This window comes from Nymphaea colorata, chromosome 9, assembly GCF_008831285.2.
Source record: "Nymphaea colorata isolate Beijing-Zhang1983 chromosome 9, ASM883128v2, whole genome shotgun sequence".
Classification (NCBI taxonomy): domain Eukaryota; kingdom Viridiplantae; phylum Streptophyta; class Magnoliopsida; order Nymphaeales; family Nymphaeaceae; genus Nymphaea; species Nymphaea colorata.
The window spans coordinates 23052128-23078931 of record NC_045146.1 but is presented as its reverse complement, the minus strand read 5'-3'; the positions used below and the strand labels follow the sequence as shown (position 1 = coordinate 23078931).

General features: G+C 38.6%; 1 long non-coding RNA gene across 8 annotated transcripts; it reads left to right on the top strand.

Moving 5' to 3' along the window:
* Window positions 1-57: 57 nt before the first annotated feature.
* On the top strand, window positions 58-4694 carry LOC116259976 (uncharacterized). 8 transcript variants are annotated; one of them, XR_007574178.1, is made up of 9 exons: window positions 58-626; window positions 984-1019; window positions 1237-1332; window positions 1452-1750; window positions 2497-2551; window positions 2639-2776; window positions 3152-3529; window positions 3655-3796; window positions 4555-4694. It is a non-coding gene; the product is annotated as an uncharacterized LOC116259976 (long non-coding RNA). The 8 variants fall into 8 exon arrangements; XR_007574177.1 differs by having other exon boundaries at window positions 58-1019; window positions 1241-1332; XR_007574179.1 differs by having other exon boundaries at window positions 58-1019; window positions 1452-1546; window positions 2645-2776.
* Window positions 4695-26804: the final 22110 nt, after the last annotated feature.

Genomic DNA, 26804 nt, shown 5'->3' with positions numbered 1-26804 from the left:
TATATAGCATTGTTTTTTAAGCTTTCACCATTCTGAATCGAAGCCTACGATGAAATTTCAATATAACAAGATCAGGAACCAGCGACGGACTAGAGGCCGTTGGCAACCCATGGGCAATCTAGACGACTCGGGCCGTTGGGTTTAGCAACCTGCCTTCGATGGCTCGATCGCTCTCATTTTCTCAGTAACTAGACGGATTCTCCGATGGGAGCTCCGTCTCTTTGTCTTTCGAGGTCGGTGCGCTCGGTGTGGATGTTAGCTTCCCTCTCTCCTCCCCTGTCCGGTGCGATCCGCTGGCCGCCTCCCGTTCGTCGGCTTCATCGCCGACATCTCCTGCTGCTTGCCCCATCCCTCTCGTTCACCCTCTTTCCCACTTTTCTCTCTGCTTCCCCACCATTCCCCTGCTGACCCTCTCCGCTCGCACAACTTTTTCCTCACGAGACAACTGTTCAGATTAGTGGAAAGTGGAAACGCAATCTCGTTTGGACTTTTTCCCTCTCCTGCTGGGCATCACTGGCTACCAGAGGAATTCGACAGAGCGAGGATGAGCAGGGGAAATTTGACGCTGGTCCAAAACCTACTGCGTTGAAATCTTTTTCTCCTCCATCGCTGGTCCACATAATCTGGTAAGAAGATGGCAGATGCCTACTGGAACGCGGGTGAAGTTCCCGGCACGCCTGTTGAGAAGAGGCCAAGACCCACATATGATATGCTTGCTCATCGGAAATCCTAGGATGGATCTCCTTTTCCTTCGCTGGATTTTTTTTTTCTCTATCTTCCTGCAGTTTTGTAGCTATTTAATTGTTTGTTTGCTTTCGCTTTGCTTATTAAACATAGGAATACATTGATTTGTTTATAGGCTGCTGCTTGTGTAGATTATGCTTTCTGGTTATATGGTTATTTGCTGTAACGGATGGTTTTGAATGTGTGGAGACATGATACAATTTCTGATGCTTGATTAAAATTTTTGTGGTGATCCACAGGTTTTTCTGATGATTCACAGGTTTTTGGCGTCATAGGTTAGTTGATAGGTGCTTTTAGAGGTTGCATAAGTACATTTGCTTAGCTAACCACTTGTTTTCTTTCTCTAATTCTCCCTTTCTGTTCTTTGTTTCTTGTTGGACGTAAATTGGTTGGTCTGTGCATGAGAATAAGTACATTTGCTTAGTTAACAACTTGCTTTCTTTCTGTAAATATCCCCTTCTGGTCTTTGTTTCTTGTTTGTGTTTTCGTAAGGTAGCGGATGGCAGACAAGTGCATGTTACAAGGGAAGAAAGAGATTTCATGGTGGCTAGAGTGCAAACAGATAGACAGGCTGGTTTTTTTGTTACAGTCAGTTTATGATTTTCACGATTCTATGTCATGATTTTCTGTGCTATCAAACTATATGTATTCATCAAGCAACGCAACTAATTTTGTCGTCGTTTTCTTTGTTTTCTTCCTTTCTGTAGCCTCCATAACCAGGAGCATAAAGTAAGGCAGCATGGATCAAGATTCAAGTACAGTTGCAGAGCCAAGTTGTTAAGTGCAGCAATCTTGCACTTTAGTAGGTTCTTCTTGCCTGCTCATTTTGCTTTAAAGCTATTTGCATCAAAGAACCATTAGGCAATCTGCAAATAGAATGCCAAGACGTTGAACTGCAGTCAGCATACAATCTTGCGCCTAAAAGAGGAGAAAGATAAATGTTCGAATTCTTACAAACGTGATTAATCAAATTTTCGACATCTCAAGCTTGTCTCAGATATCGCAGGTACCCAAGTTGCTTTAAATAAATGCCCAAATAATAAGGTTCTGTATTCCAAGTAACCATCAGCTAGATTGGCCTTGTTGTGCTGTGGTTTTTGTTTGGCTAACATTGATTCGGACAATTTAATGATCACATTGCTTTAAGTTCATTGAGACGAATTATATCTAATGCTTGCTTTATTGTGCTTATCAACTTTGGCATTAATTTTTTTTTGCCTTTTCTTTTTGAGATCTTCGCAATCCTTATTCATCTTAATGTGGTATCAGTTGGTTTTTCAGTTTGTCCTAAATGCGTAGAATTAAAACGGCCTCAAGAAGGTGCTGCTTTCTGGTTGGTGATGGTCATCTTCAGATTTTTTTTTTCTCTTTGTAATCTTTCTAGCTCGTTGAACACCTTGTGTCAAGGAGAAACTTCTTGGAGCCAATATCACTGTTTTAACATCCAGCATGCAATATTTTAAACTCAGACTCCGAGACGTGCTTCTGTACTAATATCAGTATTGTTCAGCAAAATTTGAGACATACTTTCCACATAACATCTATTCTTTCTATTATCATGCTCAATATGTGAACCTCCTTGCTTTTCTAGTGACACGAAGTTCTCTTAGATGATGAGAGAAGCAAACTTTAATGTGTTTATTGTATTGCAGCCTGCACTTGAAGCACTCGAGGGGGTAGATGAATTTACCAAATTTGCCCTAACTGCTGATGGTTTAGAAGGTATTGATAATGTCATTTTATTGTTGACAGGAATCAGTGGCTGCGTGATGACCATTTTAGAGAAACTATAGGCATAAGATTTGAGGTGCCTACTTTGATGGGTACTTTTCCTTGTAGTCTTTGATTTTTCAAATTCATCACTTCCTTGATTTTGTTACCTTTTCCTTTTAAGGTATAGACTAACAATGCTGAAGAGACAGATTTGAAGGTTGCAGCTTTGCTAAGGCATCAGGAACCTACAAAAGGGTGGCCGTTATCACTCACACTCAAGAAGCTAATATACCCGGTGGTTGCTGCCAAGGATGGAAAGGTAAACCTCATAATGGTTAAGCTTTAAGGAATAATAGTGGGGTCAAGACCTAAATAAGACTAAAAAAATGGCTGTATTGGAAGCATGAACAAGATTCTCATCCGATCATCCTTAAATATGAGAACATATGATCATGAAAATAACTCGGTGTAAAAATCAGTAGCATGGAGGTGAAGATACTCATAAGAAGTTATGAACATGAAAATGAAGTCCTTTTCGCATCTTTAATTAACTTCTTGAACGTGACTGATAATCTCAGTCAGTTCCATGTCAATGTCATCTCTGCTTGCTACCCTATTTTTCTACTTTCATTAACTTTTTATCTTTTTATCCTCCTATAATATCTAACTATCTGCAGTATATGCATATTTGCAGCAATCCTTGACATCATCTTCACATGGAAGGCAAGGCAAAGCATCTGTTTCTCTCAAAAGCTGATATTCATGTTGAAGTTGGGCGCCATTAATGGGTCGTACGTCCTCCTGTCATTTTATCATCCATTTCCAAGTCATTCCTTTGCTTTTCAAGGATCTTCAACAGTAGAGCAAGCCAGTGGAGCTTTTTGCTGCCATATACATTAACTGTCATCACATGCGTGAATCTGAATGACGTTGGGGTACTTCTATTTTTTCTACCTGATATATCGTTCCAATTTATTGGATGTCTCCAAGGAGGCTTTTTCTACCTGCTCTAGCTTCATGTGTTGAAACTTCAACGTGTAAAATCTTCACCATCTTGTCTTGGTGGGCACAGGTAAACTACTGAACTGAAACATAAAGTTTATCTAGTTACTACTCTTTATTGTCGTGATGTTTTCATTTTAACGGGATTCTTGTCTTGTCATACTCTTTTAATTCAGTTATGTTGCCATGAAACAGTTAATCTTCGTGAGTGCTACGAAGAATTTCTTGGTTTATCAACCTGCCTCAGTATCAGCTCATCCAAGCACCACACACTTATCATATGGAAAAGAAAAAGAGACCATATCGTGGCATAAACATCTTCAAAGTAAGACCTGGGGTATGTGTTTGGATCAGATTTGCTTCTGCTTAATCAGAAGCATTTTCAGTAGATTGTATTCCACTCAATTTTCTTTGCTGGATGCAACTTATCTAAAAGCTAAATGCTTTTGCACCCATTTACATGAGAAATAAAGAAAAAAAGACAAGTCTTTTTTGTCCCAAAATCCTATTTCCAATTTCATGGCATACGCTTGCATTTTGTATGCCAGTTTGACTTTCAAAATATCCATTGATCTGCAACCGCTATTCACAGGGAACACAATGCAGGTATTGGCATATGATTATGCAAATGTTTAATAGGTTGCTGTTTCTTATGCTTTTGAGTCTTGATGAATCTATTGCTGGAATTATGATGAAGTCATACCTGTGCAATTCATTTGTGCTAAGTGTGCTCAAGCAATATTCCAGGAACCAATGAGAGAGAGAGAGGCAAAGCTGTTTGATGGTCCATAGCAGTTGATAGATTGAACTGTAAATATAATAGGTTAGCGGTGAACACCATAATATTGTTACAATTGTGAAATATGACTCCACGCTTTTCATCTTTGAAATTTCTATTTTCATGGTTGAAAATTTTCTTTGATCAGAGAACAAAAGCCTTTTGTAGTGGGGATCAAGCATTGAGGGTGTCAGATTTATATGATGCTGATAGCCTGATAAGGATAATTTTGGTCCTTTTAATGTCTTGGATCTGCAGGTGAGTCTATCATGCTTATTGATATAAATTTATGACGTGAATCTTCTGGTTTTCTGCAGCTTGTTCGTTTATGGATTGATGTACAAACTATAGAGTGGGGTTATAACGAGGCTTAACAATTGGCTGATTTATGTTTGCTTTTTTTTCCCTCTTCTGTAAGACTGAATTTGCGTTTACATACTTTTTCCTTTTTTTTTTCTGCCTGGATTTTATTGTTTTGTAAAAAGTTAATAGTAAGAAAAATTTCTAAAATCTGTTACGTAGAATTTATCTATGATGTGCTTTGTTTTTTGCTGTAATTGTTATGATGGTTGGCCAATTTGGGTGCTTAGTTGTACAACCATCTCAATTGAAGAGCTTGCCACTTACATGAAGGTGGATGAATCAACTTTAATTTAAGTTACGCGGTATTTAGAATGAGCTAATGATGCCTTGTAAAAGTGGAGAAAATCTTGAAATTAGAGATAGATGTTGATAGTTTGTGCTGTTCTGGAGCAAATGACGACACAAAATTGCTCGGTGCCTGAATTCATAACACTGCTATTAGTGAGAAAAATGGAAATATGGCCATCAGCATACATCTTATTTTGATCTTCTCTGCTGCATGACAATATTGACGAGTTACAAACATAAAATACATGTTGTCAAATGATGGAGAGGTTCTCGAAATCGCTTCTGGTGATCTTCATGTCAATGAGGTGCGTGGTTCAATTTATGTGGATGTGACTACTATTTAGCTCAACAAACTTTTTTATTTAAATTGGCCTGGTACACTTGTATTAGTCCAACTGCTAGTAACCACACATACAAAGTACAAACATAGACACACATGGATAAATTTGTAGGCCATTCCTTGGCATTAGTTCAAAATTTTGCCTTGTTGATTAGAACCTTGAATCCTTTTTTGTTATTTTTATTTGTGCTTATTGTGCATTTGATTTAGAATGTAGGAAAACCATCAGGAAATTCTACAGTGACGGTGGTTGGGTTGGAAAATAAAGGATATAGCGGTGATTAAAATCACCGCTATAGGCCTGACTTTTTATAGCCACCATACTACCTCACTGCTAATAGCCAATTCGGAGGGTAGCGGCGAAACCTGAACTACTATTCGCCACATGCCCTCTTCCCACATATCTCCTCGATGCACCAACCTCTCTCTTCTTCACCCCCTCACCCCGCTCTCTCTCTCTCTGTCTCTCTCTTTCTCACGCGCACACGCGCATTTCCCTCCACGTTCCCTCACATACCTCCTCTCCGACATTTTAATTTGTCATTTACTTTTGTAATAAATAATTAAATAAGCTTTTTTCATTGATGTTATTTACTTTAAACTTCCTGGTAAAATGTTGTGACAAATAACTGTTCCTTCACTTGTCAATATATCATTATTTGTACACTAATAAAAACCGATAATATTATAGTCTTATAGGCTTCATAAGACCAGCGATAACTAGTCTGCATGATGAAAGTTAAATATGTTATTTCATTGTTTGATAAACTTTTAAAAATTGTCAGAAAAAAAAAAATCTTAACACTATTGCAAATAGGTAAAGGGATGGTACAAGTAAAAAACTCCACTAATTGGTAATTTACTTAGGAGGCAAAATTAGTTTAAATTTATAACTATAGAAATTACAAGTTTTGAACTATTAATATAGTCTTTTTTAATATGCCTTACATTTGTTTTGAGTCAGAAAAGGGGGTCTCATTTTGAGATCTATAAATTTAAAATTGCAAGTTTTACAAACTTATGATGCACTTAATGCATTATTCACACATAAGATTTCAAAATTTTGTTAGAATTTATTCTAGACCTTATTATCATTATCTCACGGGAACATGTTAAAGAAAATATGTTAAATTATAATTTGCTAGATTATGCTGGATTGTAGTTTTCAATGCAGTAATGTTATTTTTTCTTACTTTTATTTGCTTACGTATGTTTTTTCAATATTGGCTGGTCATGCAGGAGAAAGAGAAATAAAGCGAATGAGAGAAAGATATGAGAGAAAGATGTAGCTATAACAACCCAACTCACTCATGGGCTTGGACCCTTGGTTTGATGGATTCCAACCCGCCTTATAGCAATTTTGACTCAAACTTAAGGGTAGAAACCACAACAATCTTCTCGTCAATGACCACTTGTATAAACTCTTGAAGATTTATCACAATCTTCGATACAAAACTAAACATTTAGAATATTACAATCCACCTCCTTTAAGACACACGCGTTTGCGCGTGTGGGACCATAGGTCCAAGTGATGAAACTGCACTGATACCAAAGTTGTCACGACCCAATTTTTGACACCAATTTTTTTTCTTTAATATAAATAATAGCGAAAGTAACATTGAGTCATGACCAAAACCAAATCAAATCAAACTTTTATTGATTTTAACAATAAAAACACTTGACCCAAACAACTAAAATAAACACTAAACCCAAAACCGACGCAGTGTCCAGAATGCCAATGCCCGTTCATCACAAGACTGAGGTTGTCTTCCATGAGCCATAATCTATCAAAAACTATTTGTAGAGATAGAAAAAATGGTCAGAATTCTCCTGAGTATGGAAAAATCCAGCAATGAATGAAATATGACCCAATAAAATAATATTTGATTTTGTAAAACAAATTCCTCTAAGCACTTGATGATTCACAACAATAAGTCTCTATTAGAATTACGTGTCATTATAAAAAACGAGGTGTGCACAACCTCCAAATATTCGTAGACTTTCAACCGTGACCTATCATTACAATGGGTATGATCATCGTGCCGAACAATAACAGAAATCCTCTTGTGCACAACTCACAGGCAAAACAGAACATATCTTTATCAGACGATCCAACAGATCGAGGATAACATGCAGTGAAGCCTCCTGAGATATCACAGATCGACACTGCAGCAGCAGGGTCCCTTTAGGAACCAGGGGTGAGGGACCAGGAAACGCCTTGCTCTCCAATAGAAACAGTAAAATCTCGGGCCCTTGTGCCGCCCAATACCATGTAGGCCCTCCAGTGTAGATAGAGGAGTGTGCGTCAATAGTGAGCTCAAGCGCACCACTACCTCTCGAGACGAAACCAAACACTGGGCAAAACACAAGCTCACACTCGCACATACCAATGCAAACACTGTCCATGTTTCGCCTACGAAATTCAAATGAGAGGGTTTATCATCACTAGACATCGTCTAGTGTCTTTCACGGAAACCACCCTCACGGAAACCACCCTGAGGTTGTTTCCTAAACACAACCAATAAGCCATTTTCTAACTTAACTTAATGACAAATGAAGCATTTGGAAACAAAGAATTTATATTTAAATTCTAGAACGTGGCTTACTTCCTCTAATTATTCTGAATTTAATTTCAGAACCTATTTTTGAAATTTTACAACAACTTAAAATACGAAGGAGCAATAATACATAACATTACGTTTTTTCATTGAAATTGTAAACAAATTAATAAAACTCTCTTTTGGTAATTTGGAAGAACTTAGAGGGTACCAATTCGCTATTTCATATGAAATATCAGGCTCATGCTGAAAATAACTTTCGAAAGCCTCTTTTTACAAAAGTTTTTAACAAATATGTTGCGGCATGAAATTTTAAAAATTATAACAGTCTTTTACGAAAATTTTGCTAATAAGGTGGACTATTTTTGAAAAGTTCCAACTTAATATAAAACCGGTCGACCCTTGTTTTTCTTTCATTTCTCCGCTTGATTTTCTCTCTCCTTGCGAGAGCACCTTCTTCTTCTTCTCGTTCAACGATGGAGCCTCCATCGATCTCCAAAGGAAGACAGAACCAGAGAGGGACCCGTCTTCCTCTCTAGTCTTCCTCCGTGTGCAGCAAGACGAGCGGAAGGGACTCCGACGGATCCCTTGATTTCCAGGCGACAAAGAGAAAGAAGGGCCGTCGGGCCCTCCCCTGCCCTGTTGCTACGGCAGTTGCTGTCGACCGACTCAGAGGGCAAAAGGGGTGGCAGAATCCCACGACTCGTCCTCAGCTTCTGTCAATGCAGGAAAGTTGCAGGAAGGTTCCACCGGAAGCAACGGTGGACCAGTCGAGAGCAACTGGTCTCTCACTTTATTCCCCTCTCTCGAGGTTCTCCGGCAACGGAAGGGCTTAAGAAAAAGGGCACGGTGAACAGATTAAGGGGAAAGAAATCAAACGCCCCCATAGGCCACCTGAGTTTATGTTTCGTCCTCGCATAAAACACAAAGGGGAAAAGAAAAACGGTAGCTTGAGGCGAGCAATGACAATAAGGAAAACAGTCGGAATTCTGTCTGGCGAATGTATGCATAAACGGGCCCTGCTGTCGACTTCCATGACAGAAGCAGGGGAGTCGAGAGTTTAACACTCTGCGAAGGGGAGTGACAGAACAGGGCTTTTCGTCTAACCCTGGAGATTCAGGGACATGGCCGAATCTCATGGTAGTAATCATACGCCCTTATTATTTTCGCAACTATGTCATTACATTTTATCCATATCCAGCATGCCTTATTTCTAAGAAATCAGAGATGTCGAACTAAGAACATTGTGCATCAACAGCTCAACAGCACCTCATGCAATGGATTCATATCTAGGCGTATAGATACCTAAATCCACTTATAGCATCTCTATCCATCATATATCAAACAAAAAATATAAGGCTAGATAATAAGTTTATAACTGAATGTCCCCATACCTTTTCCAAATCCGAGATAACTTCCCACCAGCAACCTCTACTTCCGGTTCTTTTCCAGCAGTCAACAACTTTGATCTCAGCCAAAAGAAAGCGAAGATGAGGATGTCCCTCACTCTCTCTTTCTCTCTTTCTTGTTGTTGGACTCTCTCTTTTTCGTTTAGAGCTGCAGCAAAATGAGTGATTAATTGCTGTAAAATAGGGTTAAATACACCCTCTACAAGGCCTCCCTCCTTGCCATACGAGTGTTGCGGTTACCCTTTGCAGCGTATTTTATTGAAACAATTGGGGATAACTCTTTCTCATGTCCTCTTCTAGCTCTCACGTACATTCTTTGATGCCATAGTGTTGCCATTCCACTTGAACTAGTGAAATGGTCTTCTTTCGCAATACATACTCCTTTCGGTCTACGATCCGAAGCGGCTTTCCTTCTGTGTAGTCATATCCTCTTGCAAATCAATTTCTTCATAGTTTATCACATGCGAAGGATCAAGTATGTACTTCCTTACCATCGACATGTGAAATACTGGATGAACATAGCTATACAACGGTGGAACTGCAATTCGATAAGCAACCTCTCCAACTTTCTCCAAAATCTCGAACGGACCAATGTATCTTGGGCTCAATTTTCCATTCTTTCCGAATCGGAAAACACTTTTGGTAGGTGATATCTTGACAAATATATGATCTCCTGCTTCAAAAGCTAGCTCTCGTCATCGTTAGTCTGTATAACTCTTTTGTCGACTCTGAGCAACCAAAGTTTTCTTTCTAATCATGTTGACTTGGTTAGTGTAATGTTGGATTACCAATGGATCCTCAATCTTGTTGTTTCCGATCTCGGTCCAATACGATGGTGATATGCAAAGTTGACTAAAGACTGTTTGCTGATGAAATGCTGTACTCAGTTTCAATTTTGTTCCCAACGCTTCCTATAACCATCCCCATAACTTGGATCTAAATCTTGAATCTCTGTAAGAGACGATTGATTTAGGAATTTCATGAAGTCTCACCATTTCATCAACATACAAATCAGTCAGTTTTCAAGTGATTGTGAAATCTTGATAGGAAACAGATTTAGTTAGACAGTTCACCACTACCCAAATAGCATCGTGTTGTAGTCGAGTACGTGGTAACTCCACTATGAAATCCATTGTGATGTCTTTTCATTTCCATTAAGGAATTTATATTCGTTGCATCAAGCCACCCGGTTTTTGATGTTCTACATTAACCTGTTGACACATCAAACATCATGAGACGAACTTAGCGATCTCTTTCTTCATTTCTGACCACCAAAAGTTTATTATTAAAATTTGATACATCTTGGTGCTTCTCGGATGTATGGTGTATCTTGTTTTGTGTGCCTCTTCTAGCAGCTTGTCTTTCACCTCTAAATCATTCGGAACCCACAATCTATCATTGAACTATACAGATTCATCATCATTTTTAGAATAAGAAGTTTCTTCCTTCTTGTGACACTCAAGTATCAACTTTGCATATTCAGGGCTCTATTTTTGTTTCTCAATAATTTCCTTAAGAAATTTATCTCTAATTATTCCAGCACACTTCACATTTTCATTATCATTTCGTAATGGATGCCATTGTTTAAAGTCTTCCACCAAATTTCATGTCTGCATTAACAGTCCACCAGCTTTAGCAAGCGCTTTTCTGCTGAGTGCATCAGCTACCACATTAGCCTTTCCTGGATGATACTTTATCTCAAAGTCGTAATTTTGAGATATTTCAGTCATCTTCTCTGTGTTAGATTCAATTCCTTCTGTAAGAACAAATATTTGATAGATTTGTGGTCAAAAAATAATTCAAATCTCACATCATAGATAGGGCTGCACACGAGCCGAGTCGAGATCGAGCTTTGCCCAGCTCGAACTCGACTTGGCTCATAGAGCCCGAGCTCAAGCTCGACTCGAACTCGAGTCAAGCTCGACTCGAACTCGAGTCAAGCTCCCTGACACAAGCTCGAGCTCGACTCAATTATTAATAGAGTCGAGCTCGAACTCGACTCCCTTAACTCGATTAACTCAATAAAAGGAACCAACGTCGAGGAGGCAATGAAGCTCGTCGAGCTCAGCTGGTGGCTTCCGGACTGTTCCTCCAGATCCTTCTCCCAGGCCGATGCCATCTTCCCTCCAACGACTGCATGTAAAACCTTCACCCTGACCCACCCACTTCCACTTGTTCAACTATCAGGCTAACCCCAACGCCAATGCCATCCCCAGCAAGGAAGCTCTAAAAGCTGGAAGTCATAGGGCAACAATCACAAGTGAACGGCAGAACAACAACCTGGTAAAAATGCGGGCTAGGGTTTCACGAAGGTAACTCAACACACATTGGAGATGGAGTTTGAGAGAGAGAGAGAGAGAGAGAGAGGGCGCGGAAGGGCAAAGAAGAAGGAAAGAGGGGTTTTGCCCCTCTCTTTTTTTCCTTGTGCCATGGGTGGTAGAGAGGAGAGAGGGCGCAGAAGGGCAAAGAAGAAGGAAAGAGGGCTTTTGCCCCTTTCTTTTTTTCCTTTGTGCCGCTCGAAGAAGGAAAGAATGCGGCGGTGAGTCGATGCGGCCATGCTCCAGGCACAGTAGGGAGGGGACAGAGATGATCAGGGGCTGCGACGCCCCCTCTTCTCCAGATGCGATAGAGAGATAAGAGGAGGTTAAGGGCTGTGACGCCCGTCTTCTCTAGATGCAATACAGAGAGGAGGGAGGAGGTTAATGGCTGTGAAGGTGGGGGCGCTAGGGGCTGCACTCCAGCCTCTGTTCTCGAGACACAACAAACATTGAGAGGGAGGTGGAGAGAAGGAACCTCGTTAGAGAAGAGGGAATTCATGCGGCAGATGGCCAGCAGCTCTGGGCGGCACAGTTGCAGGGAGAACGGCAGTGATGAGGAAGAAACCCTTCCCCTATGTCGTTCTCTCTTCCCCGCCGCAGTGGAAATGAGAGAGACAGGGAAAAGTTTCAAAAATGTTAAAAGTGAAAACATAATAAACAAAAGTTTAACCTAAATTGGTGAGTCGGTTTTGGTGACTCGGTGAAGCGGTTCATATAATTAAGAAAACGATTTTCAGTAATCGAGCCGAGCCGAGCATAAACGACTCGAGTTTTCTCAACTCGTTTAATGTTTCGAGTATAAGTTTGAACTCGAGCTCGGCTCGTTTATAAACGAGTCGAGCTCGAGTCGAGTATTTCCGAGCGAGTTCGAGTGGAGCCCGAGTTGGCTCGACTCGTTGTGCAGCCCTAATCATAGAGATAATGCCTCCATATTTTTAGTGCAAATATCACAGCTCCTAATTCCAGATCATGCGTTGGATAGTTTTTCTCATGTGGTTTCAGGTGTCTAGAGGCATATGCTATGACTTTGTCTCTTTGCATAAACACGGCTCTATAACCTGTTCCTGACGCATCAGCATATACCACAAACCCTTTTCTCCCATTTGACAGTGTTAGAATTAGGGTGTTTGTCAAATTGTCCTACAACGTTTGGAAAGTCTTCTGACAATCTTCTGTCCATGTAAATTTGACGCCCTTTTGCAACAATCTAGTCATTGGGGTTGCAATTTTTTAGAAATCCTTATGAACTTCTTGTAGTAACCTGCTAAACCAAGAAAACTTCTGATTTCTATTTCATTAGTTGGCGCATTCCATTGTTGTATAGCTTCAACTTTGGTCGGATCGACTGATACTCTCTCCTTCGAGATTATGTGCCCCAAGAAATTTACTTTGTCTAGCCAAAACTCGCACTTGGAATACTTGGCATATAGTTGATTTTGTCTCAATATCTTCATCACCAGCTCGAGATATACTGCATGTGATGCTTCACACTTTGAGTACACTAGCACATCGTCAATGAACACTATAACGAATCGGTCTAAGTACTCGTGAAATATCTGATTCATGAGATCCATAAAAGCTGCTGGTGCATTTGTGAGTCCAAAAGGCATTATTCAAAACTCATAATGCTCATAACATGTGCGAAATGCTGTTTTGAGAATATCTTCTTCCTTAATTCACAATTAATGGTATCCTGACCACAAGTCTATCTTAGAAAACACATTTGCTTCTATTATCGAATAAATCTTTGATTCTAGGTAATGGATATATGTTCTTGATTGTAACCTGATTCAACATTTGGTAGTCAATATATAACCGCATTGACCCATCCTTCTTCTTTACAAACAGGACCGGTGCTCCCCAAGGTGACACACTTGGACAGATGAACCCCTTGCTGTTTAAATCTTGGATATGTTTCTTTAATTCTTCCAGTTCTGATGGTGCCATTCTATATGGAGCCTTAGAAATAGGTGCAGTTTCTTGTATCAATTCTATGCCAAACTCCACCTCTCGTACAAGAGGCAATCCAGATAAATCTTCAGAGAACACGTCTGCGAAGTTCTTCACCGTACGCACCTCACTGATGGGTTTCAATTTATGATTGATTGCATCCACGCTAAGCAAATAGGCTAAGCAAATAGGCAGTGCACCCATTTTCTACGTACTTCCTTGCCTTAACTGCTGAGACAACTAACTTTCTTTGATCTTGGGGCGTTTTTACCTCAAATTCTATCTTTTGGTGTTCTTCAACTGAATCTTCAATTTTTTTGTTCTGCAATCTATCGTCGCATAGTGATGGTATAACCAATCCATTCATAGGATTACGTCATACCCCATCATATTTATTACCACAAACTGTGCTGGTAATAAATGTCCATGTATTTCTATTTTCACATTTTCTAAATGTGTTTTGCATGTGTCTTTGTTCCCATAGACATAGGAACTAACAATTCATAAGGCATATTATTTCATTCTAACTTTAAAAGTTCAGCAAATCTCTTAGAAACAAAAGAATGTGATGCACCAGAGTAAAAAAGAATATGAACCGAATGAGAATGTACAAGAAGGGTACCTTCAATCAGGTCGGTAGATCTCAGATTTTCAACCGTGGTCGCGTAAACTCTCACAATTACCTTTTTCTCTGTTGGTTGGTTGGCTGCACCACGCCTTTGCTCAGCCTCTTTCTTCTTTGGGCACTCACGAATGTAATGTCCTTGCATTCCGCAGTAGAGACATGCCCCGACATCTCTGTAACATGTTTTATCGGAATGCTGGCGATGACATTTGGGGCATTCCTCGTCCTGCCTGAATGAAGATGACCTTTGTCTCTTGAATTTGTCCTCCTGGTTCACCCTGTCACTGTGCCTTCTCTTGAACATGTTTGGCATCGACTTGGATCGAATTCATTCTTCCTATCTGTCCCATGCGTCCTGTTCCAGTCTTCTTCGAAACGTGTAGCCATGTCAATTGCGTCGTCTAGATCTCTTGGACGACTACCCATTACTTTGCTCCGCAATCCATCTTGAAGTCTTCTAATGAACTTATTTGCTCTGTTCGTATCAGCAGTATACACACGGGGGCAGTACTTTTCCAAGTGTCTGAATTTGACGACATATTCGTGTAGGCTCATACTCCTTTGTTGAAGCTCCAAGAATTCTTGCATGCGTTTTTCCTATGTGAAGGCTGAGATGTAAGCATGTGTGAAGGCTTGCTTGAATTTTTTCCAAGTCACTTCGTGATTTGCGAACTTCACTTTACGTTGGGTCTGTCACCATTCCTCAACATCTCCTTAGCATAAAAGTTCCATACCGAACATTTTTGTTGTCAGGCACGTCCAGGGTGGTAAAGATCTTCTCGGTTTCTTTTATCCACTCTTCTGCATCGTGAATAGTGCATTTTCCATGAAACTTTGGGGGATGCAAGCTCATAAACTGTTGGTGAGTTGCGCCCTTTGCCTTACCATTCGTTGTCCCGTTTGTATCTGTACTGGTTTCTCCTGAAGGAACGGTCTGCGCCGTCCATGCATCAACCCCATAATCATACGCTAGGTTTTCATAATAAACGCTTGCTGTTGTTGGATGTTTTCAACAGGCGTCCTAGGTCCAATAGGAAGAGTCTCGACGTTCCGACTCTTGGTGTTGCGAGGAGTTCTCTCTCTTCCACTAACACTCCCTCCTCTAGTGCGTGCCATTGAACTACACCGCACGGAGGAAAAACAAAATATACAATTGTATTCATAAGTAAAGCAATCCGTTAAGACTACTATAAAACTTTAAAACTCAAAATTCATAATAAATAAAAAACACCCTTCTCTAACAGGCTTGGATGACATTTCCTCTGCTTGTGATGGACATTGGCATTGGATAAGAACTCTAGACACTGTGCTCTGATATCAAAGTAACAACCCAACCCACTCATGGGCTCGGGCCCCTGGTTCGACGGATCCCAACTCACCTCCTAGCAATTTTGGCTCCAGCCTTAAAAAGGCTAAGAACTAGAACAATGTTCTCATCAATGACCCCCCTTTATAAACTCTTGAAGATTCGTCACAATCTTCCTAAACATTTGGGGTATTACGTGTACAATCAAAAGCAGGGGTGTTAGAGGACATTATTGTAAACAAAGTTAAATAATTTCTTTTCCTTTACACAACTAAAAAAATTAAAGCAGGGGTGTTAGAGGACATTATTGTAAACAAAGTTAAATAATTTCTTTTCCTTTACACAATTAAACAAAATAATTTTTGATGTTTTTTTTTTCATTTCTTTTAATTCCTATTAAAACATGCTTTTATAGTAGGTTCTTTCCCCTTTTTTTTTCATTTTTCTATCCAATTCCTTTTTTTTCCTTTAGATCCATTAAAATTCTTCCCTTTCTATCCATCTAAAAGAACGTAAGAAATTACTTTGTATTTTTTTCATGTCGGCGACCGAAAAACACACTCGTAACCGGCTGCATGTACATGGCAAACTTTTTGAGGCGTCACTAGAAGAAGGATAAACTTAACAAAAGCATGTGTAATCACGTTGGATTCCGATATCCATGTCTGATTTCGTTCACAGTAGATCCAAAACAACATGGTCCACTCCGCCACCACTTTCCATTTCAACCATATACAAGTTCTGATGCAACTGTCGGGGAAAGTATCCTGCTTCTATCTTTTCCATGTTTAATATTTTGCTGGTTTTGGTTGGATATCTTAGATACCGGAAAGACCGATGGCGCCCATATCGGGTCTGGAATATTATTGTCAAGAGTCCAACAGGTCATGATCAACGTATATGAGTATCAAGAGATGAATCCATTATTATAGGCTAGCGACTATATATATATATATATATAAACACACACACGCATCCACACGAGTCACATTTATTATATAACAGTACACATTTATGTATGTAGAAGGCCTGTACTATATGATAAAAGCACCATAAAATTAGAGAAACGGGAATACTTTTTACATATAAGAAGATTGCCCTTGGAGGAAATAAATCGACGCTGGCTATCTAGCAATCTAATCTATAAAAATTAGGAAGGCAATAGAATGTAATAGGCAAGGACAATGAAATACCCATAAGATTCAAGAACCCACTAAGTGCTCTATACATGCATGACAGATTGCCAACTAAGATATTTCTTTTCAAGGGGATTTCACTTACAAGTTATAGTACTTAGCAACTACAGCTACATACGAGATTAAAGTAACCGAGAGCTAAAATTATGGCCCTAAAAGTAGCTTCTCTATTATTGAACGACATTCGAAAGAAGTAGATATAATAAGCATTGGATCCTTTCGAGTACGTCAGTCTACTCATCTTGATGTACTATGTACTTATGAATGTGACCCGGTACGATATATGGGCAATGCAATTCAAGTAGGTTTGAGGTAATTACAAGTCCCCCGTTCTTTTATCTTTCACTGGAAAAAGGTAAGATTCTTCACTGTGGTTAAAAGGACGGTACATGTTTTTGTTGATTAGACGGCCGACACTGCATTATTGAAGCAAAGTAGTTCGAGTATCTTTAATTTTCTTCAAGCGCAGAAAAGTAACGCGCGCCCTACTAAGTGTTGTGAGGCCTACACGATGTACAATGCAAGTACTTAGATTCCATATTGCTTATCGGTTAAACAAGAAGCTGCTTGGAAAGACGGGCCAAGTTCAACGCGCGAGTATTTTGAGAAGGCAAAAACATAATTCATGTTATATGTACTTCCTGTCGGTCCAGTTTCTTTTCCAACTGGCTGCTTACATATCAATAATATTTGTGATTCAATTTTATTACGGCAAAGTGAAAAGTAAAATGACATGAAGAATGGTACTTGCACATTTTTGAATCACAATATATGCAATTATGCATGTGGCCATGCCTTGTTTCCAGATAAAATAATAGAATATAGAAGATAAACTTAATGGTTGTCCGTCGATTTCAACTACATATCAATTTGGTGAAACACTAATAATTGGCCATCTATATATTATAGTTGGCTGGCTTAAGTGTGGTGGGTGGCTTCCTCTCACGTGGACCACCACCTGAAAAATATATTAGAAGCCTTACAGTGAAGTCCATATATATCCTGCCGCTTTGCAACCTGAGGTGTTTGATGTTGTTCTCATCTGGGGCTTCCCATTAGACTTATTGCTGAGGCTTCCCATCCAGTATTGGTATATTATGTGGTATATATACAAACCCAGACAAGGAGAAAGACACTACTCTGCCTTGACCATCTCCGACAAGTACCATTGTCTTTGTAATATGTACCATTGCATTTGTACTGTTTCACGAGTCTGAAGAAAGACCTCTTGAAAACTGTAAGATTATACAAGATTATATTTTTACTCTTGTTTTAGGTGGTTTATAAAAACCGGAAGAAGAACAAATGTCTTTCCCTTAATTTAAAAGAACTAGTGAAAGATATAGTTCGCTTATAATCTTGCCTTGGTGCAAGCCCGTAAAAATTTTGTCCTAGACATACAAGAATTAAACTAACCTTAAGACTAACGATTAAAAGAAAAAGCTACATCATTCCATCCATTCTGGGATAACTTGTCTCACTCTAATGTGGGTTTTATGGGGTATAACTGTGGCTGATAAACATTTGTAAAAAAGAAAAAACGAGAACTCTTTAAGTGCATTTCGTTTCCACAAGAACACGCATGCACTCAAGCATAACTGTTGTTCATTCTGGGAACAGATTGTTGTTAAAATATTATTAGAGTACAATCTGCCATGGTAACCGATCATGCAAACCATTCAATGGAATTAAATATGCAGCCACGCTTACACATCTTGGAGTGGCATCAACAATATAGTGGTACTTGACATTAATAACGCCATCCACCCATTATGACCCAGTCCTTATATATATATGTATATAAATTTATATCGGTCCTATTGATTTAAAAGATCAGCTACAAGGGATATATTCAAAGTAACTCCACGCAGAGATAAAAACTAAAATATAACAACACTAAAGACGGTATTTGGTAGAAAAGAACACAAGGTCGCAGCAGAATGCGTTCCTCCATGCGAAAGGGACACATGTTCCAAGTGTCCCTCATGGTTGAACAGTTTATCTAATCTATAAAAGCCACCTACGTGAAACTTTGCTCCAATAGCCAGATTTTACTTGCATACAAACACGAGAGGAACAGATGGTGAAGCATCATGAGAAAACTGTAAAGAGCCAAAAGTTTTATGTTCGATTATTTTAAATGCTACAGAGAGAAGAGGGAGAGGAGAGAGAGAGAGAGAGAGAGAGAGAGAGAGTAAAGATCGTATGAGACGGCTTTCATGGTTAAGAGATAAACCTTGCCCCTAATGAATTGTATCTTCTTTTTCGCCAAAGAGTGGCGGCGACACGGAATTTAATATATTACAAAATCGATTAACTCGAAATTTTGTCTCATTTCGTAGTAATAAAAGAAATAACAAAAGCACACTCAGCTATTGAGCATGTTACTGAAACACCACCATGCTCTTACAAGTTTAATTTCATTTTTGACACCTAATTTCGACGACTATGTTCAAATAGGGTGCTTATCCTAATTGTCACCGTTAAAGTAACCATGGTCGAACACGACTTGACAAAATAAACTGCCTAAAAATATATATATATATATAGAGAAAGAAACTGAACCATGATTCTGAAAGTGAACCATGATTCTGGCCTTTATTTGTCAAAATGGTAGCTGACCTGAAGACATGATGGCTCTGATCAGCTGTCCATTTGACAAATATATCTTAGGGCCTGGTTCACTTCTCGTATATATAAACTAAAAAATCTCAATAATTATATATATATATATATATATATATATATATATATATATATATATATATATATATATATATATATATATATATATATACTAAAAAAAACTCAAGAATTATTTCCTACTCAAGTAGTCCATAGAGCTTGTCTACGGACGATCCAACTGGGAGAGGCATTTGGAGTCCACCAAATGATACATTAATTCTAGGAATGGAATTTCTTAAGTTCTAATGATAATAAAAATAATCCAGGAGGTAGGCTAATTTCTAAGGATGAATCTATGCTTAATTAACCAAACCAACTGATATTTTTGCAAATTAATTAAGTCATTGTTCATTGATAAAATTGGACACTTGTTGTATCTGCGATTGAATACCTAGGTGCAGGTCATGGTGAAGATAATTTTGCTAGAGGTATCAATATATAGATAAGTTCAGAGCTGAACCGACGAAATACAAGAAAGAAAGAAACATATTTTAGCGCATTTGAAAACATGACATTGCAAGTTGCAACACCATATCTGACCCATTTAGATCTCTGATTGAGTCTAGCTTTTATCTTGATCAACCCAGCAGCCAAAAAGAAGAGGTTTCTTAAGGCTTGCTTGTTCTTGGTTGATAATTGTTGTGTACCTGACATTGATTAAAAAAAAAAGAACTGGTGACCTAATTTATTAAACTGAAGTGAATATTTTAATTTTTGGGCCAAATTTTTGCCTTTAAAGTAAAAGGCCACTTTTATTTTTGCAAATGAGAGCTGTATTTTTCACAAAAACAACAAAAAACTTTAAGCTAAAGTGATAAAAAAATGTAATTCGAGATAGTGGGTAGGACTAAAAGAGAATTGCAGCTAAAGCTTTTTTGTTTCTCAATTAATAGAAGTTCATTCAGGCCTGACATTTCTCATAAAAGTGTAGCATTTATTGAGAAAATCACAAAAAAGCAGTCTTTATAAAAGAAATTACGCCTGAAAATTAAAATCTTCCAAAAAGAGAAAATACCAACCTTCAACGGTAACCACATGATACTTTCTACTGTGCCTTCATAGACTGCATCTTGCCTTTCAGCTTAATTCAGAAATCATGCTTCAAGTTTTGCATCATCGTGGTGTCTTTGCAAAATGTGGATATTTGTTCTTTGCAAAAAGTGGATATTTCAGTTCATCATTGCCGCTGTAAACTTGAAATATAGCTTGTTTTGCTTGCAAACATTCCATGCATTGCTTGGAGTAGGCGAGAACAATAGAGGCATTTATTGGGAGAAAATTTCTATGTATTGATAAGATAATTCCCGCTTAAACCTGGTCAAGTATCACACTTTAATGCTAGTTAGGGACACTTTGTGAGTGTTCTTAGGATCTGGTCCAATATTAGCACACTTTAATGGAATACTAGAACTATTGTTATATGAGCTCCTCAATTTTTGAGGCAGATTGATGAGACACCCATAAAGTGTTCTTTCTGCCAAACGACCCATTAAGAGTAGTTTGATAGTAGAAACGCTTTGCGAGTGCCTCATGAAACTATTACAAAGGTTAGAGCAAGTTTATAGAATGATAGTTCTAGTGTCCAATGAACCTGCCTCAATCTTTGAGGCTGTTACAAAGTGTCCTTTCTACCAATTGACCTCTTAAGGTTGTTTATGAATAGTAACATTATGTTACTGTCCACTGCATCTAGCCCAAACATTGGTTAGGTTTATTAGACACTTTGAAATGTTTTCGACAAATCGCCCCCACTTTATAGGGCACATGCATGAAACAATAACATATTGTTTCTGTCCTCAAACAGCCTCTTAAGTTCAGCACAATTCCAATCAAGTGGGCAACTGATTCACAATTTCTTTCCATATAAAATGCAACATACACCTCTATTTTTTACCTCGATTTTTTTATCCAAAATCTGCCGGCCACCATCCTATGGTTGAGGGAAGAATTACTGCATCAACAGATTCGAAGATGATAGTCCCTGATTATAAAAGGTAAACATAAATTTTGCTTAAGATTAATTAATTCAACGACTTCAGTGTGTTCTTTACCTGATCAAACTAATTAAGCATGACTATGTGAATCGTTTTAGAAACGTGGTGGTCGCATGAAGAACTTAAAAGTTTGAGTTTGATTTTGTAATGTACGATGATAGTCCCTGATTATAAAAGGTAAACATAAATTTTGCTTAAGATTAATTAATTCAACGACTTCAGTGTGTTCTTTACCTGATCAAACTAATTAAGCATGACTATGTAAATCGTTTTAGAAACGTGGTGGTCGCATGAAGAACTTGAAACTTTGAGTTTGATTTTGTAATGTGCTAAATAGTCGAGCGCGTTTACTGTAAGTATTTCTGAAAAAAGTGGAGTTAGATTATTTCATAGGCCAACTCGAGTCTTGAGTTAGGCGCGTGCAGTACTTGCAGCTCCTCCATGGTGTTGATGTGGTGGGGCATGTTGGTCGGGACTCACTTAATGTGGCTTTTCTCCTTAGAGAACAGGTCCATTATATGTGGTCCACAGGTGCTTCGTTTTTCTCGCCATAAAAATAAAAAAGGATTTTAAATAATTTGAAAATCCATAAGAATTTTGGTCCTTGGAATTAAAGTTGAACCAGAAAAGAACCAAGATACTCGTAGATGATTTGTTTAGCTACAAACCGGTCTTAGTTTCATTGGTTGTAGCTACAAATTAAGACCGGTTTGTAGCTAAACAAATCGATTTGCCTATATGGGAATCCATGAAACTAAGACCGGTTTGTACTGACACTCGAATTCTTCATTGTAATCTTGAATAGCTAATGTTACCACCTACTTTTCTAGGCCTCAAAAGCTCAAGCAGGAGCTGTGTTGGTTGAGGGATTAATAAGGAAAAAAGGTTCATAGATGCAAGTAGGAAGTCCGTTCTCTTAGTACAATTAAGCAGCAATTACACTAAGTACAATTTGAGTACTTGTCATCGGTGACGGAGCCAAAAAAAAGGCTGGAGGGGCACTTGTTTAACAATAGTTATGTTGGTGAGACTATAAGGATAATTGTTTAAAGATGTCAATTTAAAAATAAAGAAATTTTAAGAGACTGGCGTAGGCGACTACCCACACCAGTCATCACTGATTGTCTTGCCCTCCAATATTTTCCGGCTGAAGGTCAACAATGTACATCCATTTCCACAAAAACCTTCCAAAGTACATATATATATATACCTTAGACCTTGTAGCACTTGGTTTCTGGTTTTCACATTTGTCTCAGTAAAGATTTAAACCTTATAATTAGATTTTAAATTAAATCTAACTACCCGCACAATTTTCATTTCAGAAAAACCCATCAATTACCATCAATTATTGCAAGGGATACATTTCAATGTGGTATCTTAAATTTTCAATTTAGAGGATCCATTTTTGGGTCTCTCTCTCTCTCTCGCACACCGCACGATGTATTGAGACAATCACGGGGAACACTGTGTAGTGTCTACCAAAATAGGCTGGAAAGAAGTTTTGGTACGACGCTTCTCTTTAATTTCCTGTTTCTCAACCTAGGTGACCTCACCGGCATTTCTTCCGGGTTCTCTAAAACTACATTTTTCACCATGGCATCCTATCTTGTAGCTCTTACTACTGCTGGTATGATCCGATGCTCCAAGATAAGATGTCAATTCTATGTATATTTTTTACCTTGACATCTTATCATGCAGCATCGATTATATTTTTTGTACAAAATATTTAAGTGTACAAGTTATAACCATATGATGAGCAGGCGGGTGTTTTGTGCCCCTTGTTGCACCGTGGCTATGCAGCAATTCAACTAAATATTTTCTGTGTCGCCGATCTCTGCTGGGACACACATGCTCTTTTCTGGAGAGGAGGAGGCGGCGGCAGCTGCTCCGTCGCTAAGACCCTTGACGATCCCATGCCTACCTGCTTATTGGGGGTTTCTCACTTCCTATGACGTCCTACAATTTGGTGGTGCATACAGGTGGCCAGATGGCATCTGCCCACTGTAAGCGCAGATCAGCTGAGCTCTTAACTCCTCATGCACTTTCCAAACTGACAATTCAGTTCTTAATTAAGCTCTGCCACCAAATGAATTCTGTCGCCTGGAATCTTTTCGACTGTATCAGTTCAGAGTTTGCTCTGAGTTTCAACTGGGAGGGCTAGTGGCTCCACAACAGTACTCCGGCAGTGCATGAACATTAAACAAAGCATCTGCATTAGAAGAAGAAAAGGAAGAACCGCGAAGTATTCTTCTCTTTTTAAGAAAACGGAAAGCTTATTATTCACTCACCAAACGCTCTTACCTTTTTTTGGTGAGACAAAAGTGGAAAGACTAAAGACTTTTACCATGGAGGGAAAAGGCATCAATAAGTGATTCAGACTAAAAAAAAGTTGTTGAACCTCATAAAAGGAAAGAAACTAGACTTCGTTAAGTAAACGTCATTATCATTGTATTGCTGGAATTTCTTATCCTACCTGATACATGTTAATATTCCCCAAAATGGCTGAAGAAGGTTTAGAACGATAAAGTCAAAGACGCATGTGGGAAGAAGCATCCGCCACCCAACCGATGCTATAAATTAAACCCGCATCAGTTTCTGCTTAATTAAGTAAAAAGCTACTATTCGCGATTGATTAATATTTTTTACAATGGAAAAGAAACGTCGATCATCTAGCTATTGCACAAATGATTCGATTCTTACTATGGGACCGCATTTCCTTCAATAATGAAGATTCCGACGAATTAAACCCGAAAATAGAAGTTCCGACACGACGTCCTAATCTTAGGTCAGCCATGGAGGATATATATGTGAATGATCAGGCAACTTATTGAAGTTATATTCCTTCTCCAACATCATGTCCTTAAAAAAGTATGAGATCCGTCACATGAACTTGGCCCATGTGAACAGGAGGGAGACCACCATGGGGACCATCACTGCTTTGGAGAAGAGTAGGCTGCAGATGTTAACCAGTTGGGTTGAAATAGAATGTATGACTCAGTCATTCCTGCTTCCAACTTGTAATGGCTAAATGGATTCAGATCCAGATTCATGTGAAAAAAAGATTGGTATAATTCATTTAGTTACTTAAGCGAAACTTGGATGATGATTTGGATTGGGATGCGATTTTTTTGAGCCGGTAAATTTGATCAATAACCAGATTCGACATGTTTTTCTACCAACAAATAAGAAAGGAAGCATTAATGTTGACATCACTGGACTGGGGTCATACAGATCAGATTCTGCCATCTGGCTTTATATTTTTAATTAAAATAAGTCTTCAAAAACTTATAGGAAGAAAGATGCCTTGGAATGACAGGTTACCATACAGAATCCCAGGTCATGTCATGGGCATGACCCATTCATCTTGTACCAAAACGTAGATATCAGAGTTTCGTGGCATATCTTGGTAAAAGAAGCTACCATCAACGTGAAAAGTTACTTTTGAGGCATGGTTAAAAATTATTGTTTTTCTAGGTTAAGAGAACCAGGGACACGATAGTCAAGGATCTAAATAAAGAGATAATCACAGAACGAAACACAGAAATCGATAAAATATAGAATTATAAGGTCCAGACAAACACGTTAGTCGTATAAATTAAAAAAGAAGTAATCAGATTTTTCCAGTCACTCAATATTCGTATGACCAAATAAAAAATTATAAAAAAAAGATATTCTAGCTTAGGAAGAGCACTTCTTTAATGATTGAAAGAGACATTAAACGTGAAGGCATGAAACTTTCTTTGATTGTGATAGAACAGGTGAAACGCTTTAGGTAAATGGCCCCTCAAGGTAGGTTACCAGGTAAATATGCCATATATGTCATTCTACTAGTCTTAGTCATCCACTGATTTGAGCGTTTGCTGGCGCCATAGGCTTTGAATATATAATTGAAGTAAGAAGGGTCCCTTCTTTGTCGTGGTCGAGAAAAGGTTACGTGTACCCAGGTGCACTATGTACAGCTCTATGGTGCAAGACTTTTAGGATGAGCATGACCCACTCTTAAAAGCAGATGTCATGCAAAATAGGCTTGTATATCTTTGTATTGTGCACAAGTTTGTGTATATAACCACATTTACTGGTGACTAGTGGATAAACATGATCATAAGACAACACTTAGCAAGCTGGTGGCTAGAGTTCAAATTAGAAATTGACATGAGTTCGTAATACTATGTATGTCCTATGCAAGTCAGTCGCAGAGCCAAATTTTTTTTTTCTCGAGGAGGCACCCTTCACATATTTTCATATATGAATGAGCACTCATATAATTAACATACCAAATGTTTAAAAATAGTAGTTAAAAATAAAAAAATTTTGAGGGGCAGGTGTGGACAGTTCATATGTTGCTCTTCCTTTGACATAAGTAATGGGTTTGTGTATATGGATGAGGTAGCTATCTTTGTTAAGGTCGAGTCTTTATGTGTGTTCTAATACCATGCTCCCTTGATTTTTCGTTCTCATTCTTTTTAAGTCAGTCACATGATGCACACATGCACTTTAAACAAGATAAGTTAATAGTTTGTAATTGTTGATATACATGGATAGGGCAGTTCAATGAGTCCAGCCAACTCGACCTCGACCTGGACTCGTTTGGTTAAGCTCTACTCAAGCTTGACTCGCTTGTTAAACGAGTCAAGCTCGAGCTTAACTAAAAATTCAAGCTTATAAACGAGTCAAGTTCACTTAACTTAGGTTATATTTTATAGTTTCTAAACTTAAATCAAAGGAAAGCGCTCAATTCAAAATGGGACTTGGTAAACAAGTTTAAACAAGTCGAGCTCAAACTTAAGCTACTACGTAGTCTATCCGAGCTTGAGCATGACTTTGTATAGCCCGGCTCGAGCTCAGCTTGAGTTGGAGCGGAAACATCTCTATATGCGGGTAGATATTCAACATCTAAAGTCTAAATTCAGGAGGACAAGAGCACATACATACGTACTGCCGACGTGATACGGCTTACATCATCCCACATGCGTTAGTTTCCGGTAGATGCCGTAAGGCGGCCACGCGCTGAAGAAATTAATCAACGATATTGGATCGAACCAAGGATAAAGTGTGACAAGATTCGAAATTCTGTGACTAATATTTCAAGAAAGGAACTGTTTCTAAATGGGTAATTAACTGCGACACGCCGGAGTAGGGCCGGCAACAGGACGAAATAAGTGGCTTGAAAGGTATGTGGCCACCCAAAACGAAACGCATAGCCTCGACTGTCCACACATTTTTGGGTATTATGCACCAGTAATCATGTTCCAACTTAGTAAGCAAAACGGTAATTTCCTTGCAAAAGAAACCAAACCAAACAGCGGGGCTGTCAAAATCTTGAAAAAGGTTTAAAGAGAATGTCCAATTACGTCCCTCCACGATCACAGTTTCATGTTTGTAGCGAGTGATTTTGACATTACGTATGTGAGTTAAAAATTATGCTCTTGGATGAGTTTATCCAAGTAGTTGGTAATAAGGACTGGAAATTCAATGGTCGAAATATTTCGAAAGTTGTAAAAAATCTTACCTACACTTGAAGATCAAGTAATTTAA